The sequence below is a fragment of the Cherax quadricarinatus genome, chromosome 8 (genome assembly GCF_038502225.1).
Source record: "Cherax quadricarinatus isolate ZL_2023a chromosome 8, ASM3850222v1, whole genome shotgun sequence".
NCBI classification, from domain to species: Eukaryota; Metazoa; Arthropoda; class Malacostraca; order Decapoda; family Parastacidae; genus Cherax; species Cherax quadricarinatus.
The window spans coordinates 21,198,915-21,204,514 of NC_091299.1; positions in this window are offsets into that span (position 1 = coordinate 21,198,915).

The following is a 5,600-nucleotide window of genomic DNA, read 5'->3' on the forward strand; positions in this document are numbered from 1 at the left end:
TAAACATGTACATCCTGAAGTCTACTCAACAGTCTTTTATCTACCAATACATAATCCAACAAACTACTGTCATTTCGCCCTACATCATATCGTGTATACTTATTTATCCTCTTTTTCTTAAAATATGTATTACCTATAACTAAACCCCTTTCTATACAAAGTTCAATCAAAGGGCTCCCATTATCATTTACACCTGGCACCCCAAACTTACCTACCACACCCTCTCTAAAAGTTTCTCCTACTTTAGCATTCAAGTCCCCTACCACAATTACTCTCTCACTTGGTTCAAAGGCTCCTATACATTCACTTAACATCTCCCAAAACCTCTCTCTCTCCTCTGCATTCCTCTCTTCTCCAGGTGCATACACGCTTATTATGACCCACTTCTCGCATCCAACCTTTACTTTAATCCACATAATTCTTGAATTTACACATTCATATTCTCTTTTCTCCTTCCATAACTGATCATTTAACATTACTGCTACCCCTTCCTTTGCTCTAACTCTCTCAGATACTCCAGATTTAATCCCATTTATTTCCCCCCACTGAAACTCTCCTACCCCCTTCAGCTTTGTTTCGCTTAGGGCCAGGACATCCAACTTCTTTTCATTCATAACATCAGCAATCATCTGTTTCTTGTCATCCGCACTACATCCACGCACATTTAAGCAACCCAGTTTTATAAAGTTTTTCTTCTTCTCTTTTTTAGTAATTGTATACAGGAGAAGGGGTTACTAGCCCATTGCTCCCGGCATTTTAGTCGCCTCATACGACACGCATGGCTTACGGAGGAAAGATTCTTTTCCACTTCCCCATGGACAATAGAAGAAATAAAAAAGAACAAGAGCTATTTAGAAAAAGGAGAAAAACCTAGATGTATGTATATATATATATGCATGTGCGTGTCTGTGAAGTGTGACCAAAGTGTAAGTAGGAGTAGCAAGATATCCCTGTTATCTTAGCGTGTTTATGAGACAGAAAAAGAAACCAGCAATCCTATATGTGTATATGTGTATATGTGTATATGTATATGTGTATATGTGGAGACAAAAAACGTTATCTTTGGAGGCAAAGAAGGGAATGTATGAAAGTATAGTAGTACCAACACTCTTATATGGGTGTGAAGCTTGGGTTGTGAATGCAGCAGCGAGGAGGCGGTTGGAGGCAGTGGAGATGTCCTGTCTAAGGGAAATGTGTTGTGTAAATATTATGCAGAAAATTCGGAGTGTGGAAATTAGGAGAAGGTGTGGAGTTAATAAAAGTATTAGTCAGAGAGCAGAAGAGGGGTTGTTGAGGTGGTTTGGTCATTTAGAGAGAATGGATCAAAGTAGAATGACATAGAGAGCGTATAAATCTGTAGGGAAAGGAAGGCGGGGTAAGGGTCATCCTCGAAAAGGTTGGAGGGAGGGGGTAAAGGAGGTTTTATGGACGAGGGGCTTGGACTTCCAACAAGCGTGCGTGAGCGTGTTAGATAGGATTGAATGGAGACGAATGGTATTTGGGACCTGACAATCTGTTGGAGTGTGTGCAGGATAATATTTAGTGAAGGGATTCAGGGAAACCGGTTATTTTTATATAGGAGAACGTGAGTCCTTTGAATGAGAAGTACAATGCCTGCACTCTAAAGGAGGGATTTGGGATATTTGCAGTTTGGAGGGATATGTTGTGTATCTTTATAGGTATATGCTTCTAAACTGTTGTGTTCTGAGCACCTCTGCAAAAGGAGTGATTATGTGTGAGTAAGGTGAAAGTGTTGAATGATGATGAAAGTATTTTCTTTTTGGGGATTTTATTTCTTTTTTTGGGTCACCCTGCATTGGTGGGAGACAGCTGACCTGTTGGAAAAAATTTTTTTTTTTTTTTGTCTGGAACGGATTAATTGTATTTACATTAATTTTTATGGGAAATAATATTTTCGTTTTCGGCCGTTTTGGTTTTAGGCCAAGCTTCTGGAACGGATTACAGCCGATAACCGAGGGTCCACTGTACGTATTTTAATTGCCATATCGTAAATCTGTTCAGATTCACAGAGAGCACACTAGACATGTCTTCAAAGAGCTAAGTACAGGTCATTACTGAGCTAAGTACAGGTCACCACTGAGCTAAGTACAGGTCACCACTGAGCTAAGTATAGGTCACCAATGAGTTAAGTACAGGTCACCACTCAAGCTAAGTACAGTTCACCACTCAAGCTAAGTACAGGCCACCACAGCAACACTTGTATGCCTACTGGGTGCCATAATGAGGCATCACTTTCATATTCATATTGTTTATTTGGACATGATACAAAGTTGTCTTTGTGGCGTTTATGGATTTGGAAAAGGCGTATGACAGGGTGGATAGGGGGGCAATGTGGCAGATGTTGCAGGTGTATGGTGTAGGAGGTAGGTTACTGAAAGCAGTGAAGAGTTTTTATGAGGATAGTGAGGCTCAAGTTAGAGTATGTAGGAAAGAGGGAAATTATTTCCCAGTAAAAGTAGGCCTTAGACAAGGATGTGTGATGTCACCGTGGTTGTTTAATATATTTATAGATGGGGTTGTAAGAGAAGTAAATGCGAGGGTCTTGACAAGAGGCGTGGAGTTAAAAGATAAAGAATCACACATAAAGTGGGAGTTGTCACAGTTGCTCTTTGCTGATGACACTGTGCTCTTGGGAGATTCTGAAGAGAAGTTGCAGAGATTGGTGGATGAATTTGATAGGGTGTGCAAAAGAAGAAAATTAAAGGTGAATACAGGAAAGAGTAAGGTTATGAGGATAACAAAAAGATTAGGTGATGAAAGATTGGATATCAGATTGGAGGGAGAGAGTATGGAGGAGGTGAATGTATTCAGATATTTGGGAGTGGACGTGTCAGTGGATGGGTCTATGAAAGATGAGGTGAATCATAGAATTGAGGGGAAAAGGGTGAGTGGTGCACTTAGGAGTCTGTGGAGACAAAGAACTTTGTCCTTGGAGGCAAAGAGGGGAGTGTATGAGAGTATAGTTTTACCAATGCTCTTATATGGGTGTGAAGCATGGGTGATGAATGTTGCAGCGAGGAGAAGGCTGGAGGCAGTGGAGATGTCATGTCTGAGGGCAATGTGTGGTGTGAATATAATGCAGAGAATTCGTAGTTTGGAAGTTAGGAGGAGGTGCGGGATTACCAAAACTGTTGTCCAGTGGGCTGAGGAAGGGTTGTTGAGGTGGTTCGGACATGTAGAGAGAATGGAGCAAAACAGAGTGACTTCAAGAGTGTATCAGTCTGTAGTGGAAGGAAGGCGGGGTAGGGGTCGGCCTAGGAAAGGTTGGAGGGAGGGGGTAAAGGAGGTTTTGTGTGTTGATAAATTAGACACATGTGCAACTCTTGGGTATCTTTATTGAGGAAACTTTTCGCCACACAGTGGCTTCATCAGTCCATACAAAGGAGAATCTTGAAGAACAGGAGGAGAATGAGGTAATCAGTCCCTCAACCTTGAGTCGATGTGGTCAGTCCATCAATCTTGAATAGAATACGGCATACGTGCGGAGAAGGAGCTTATAAACCGTTGGTAGGAGAGGTGCAGCCATATGCCGTATGCCGTATTTATTCAAGATTGATGGACTGACCACATCGACTCAAGGTTGAGGGACTGATTACCTCATTCTCCTCCTGTTCTTCAAGATTCAAGTTTGTATGGACTGATGAAGCCACTGTGTGGCAAAACGTTTCCTCAATAAAGATACCCAAGAGTTGTACACGTGTCTAATTTATCAACATGTTGGTTCTTTGAACCATTCATCTACAGACTTTTTTTGTGCGAGGGGCTTGGACTTCCAGCAGGCATGCGTGAGCGTGTTTGATAGGAGTGAATGGAGACAAATGGTTTTTAATAATTGACGTGCTGTTGGAGTGTGAGCAAAGTAACATTTATGAAGGGGTTCAGGGAAACCGGCAGGCCGGACTTGAGTCCTGGAGATGGGAAGTACAGTGCCTGCACTCTGAAGGAGGGGTGTTAATGTTGCAGTTTAAAAACTGTAGTGTAAAGCATCCTTCTGGCAAGACAGTGATGGAGTGAATGATGGTGAAAGTTTTTCTTTTTCTGGCCACCCTGCCTTGGTGGGAATCGGCCAGTGTGATAATAAAAAATAAAAAATAAAAGCAAAGTTGTACAAGGAATTATAGTAGTTGGGTGTACATGCCAAAAGCCCCTTGTATGCAGAGCATTATGGGCAGGTTTAAAATTAACTTAAAATTAACAAGCAATGAAAGGTTCAGTGCACATAAGAATGAGATAAATATGAGTGTATGTGATGACTGACTGACTTACTGACTTGGCTGATTTACTTACTGACTGACTTACTGACTTGACTGATTTACTGACTGACTTGACTGATTTAAAGTTCGACTTTTTCACACTGAAGAGTCCAAACATATACAGTCCCATTCCAGAAGTATGTTCGGTGTCTAATTTGTTCCCCCATTTCAGACCCCCAAACATGGTACACTTACATAATTGGTCGCATATATATACATTCACATGCGCAGCGCCCCAAACGTATATATACGTTTTAATTTTCCTGCCTCCAAATTTGGCATGATGCCCTGAGATGCCTGGTCAGCATAGAATGGGTCTTAACACTCTGTGTACACCATATTAAAAAATCTGGGACCACTTAGTACCTTGTGCTCTTTTTCTCTATAAAATAAAACAATTTTTTTTTTAAATATTCGGGGCGCTGCGCAAGTGAACGTATATATACGTTTGGACCGTTTAAGGGCTAGAGCAGCTGATGCCTTATCATCAGTTGTATAATGTACTGCTGGGTAAAATAGAACAGAAATCCATTTCAGAATTTATGCACACTCCAGTACAACCATCGACTTCAGTGTCAGTATAGCTACTGAATTCCCCTATATATGCTTGTGTAGTATATTGTAGATCTCACCCATATATACATTTAGGCTCCCTGCTCAGCTAGGCCCAGCGGCTAGCATGTGTGATGTCACGTGGTGCCACATGTGAGTGTCAGTCACCCTGCCTCTCAGTTCCCAGATAGACCTACAGGCAAGAAGAAGGCTAGGCTGGGCTTCCCCTCACGACTCTGCAAATATTAGTGTTACCAGCTATACCCAAGTGTATTATTACACCACCTTTATCTCCTAGAACCCCCCATGTTACATCAGTACCAGACCCTCTACTATCCACCTCAGCACAGTAGGGCCACAGCATAACTCTCCACTCTCCACAATCATCCACAAACACCAGCACCCACAATTTAAGGTAAGAAATACTAGTATTTCTGTTGCATTTGTAATATTAAGAAGTAAAAACAACATAATACATCACGACAGTGAACTACAATTACATATTCGCTTTTATTTTTGTGGAGGCCTAAAAAAAAGTTTTGGCTTTTTTGGGCTCTCAGGAATGTAATCCTATTTTTCTCATTAGTTCCTCAGTTCATATGACACGGTTTTACCTAACACGGCTTTTTCAGGAACATAACTTCCGTGTTAACCCTTAAACTGTCCAAATGTAGATCTATTTTCACCTGCGTGGTGCTCCGAATATTTAGAAAAATAAAAAAATAGTTTTTCTTTTTAAATTAACCCTTCGACTGTCACAAGCCCTTTTCTCAA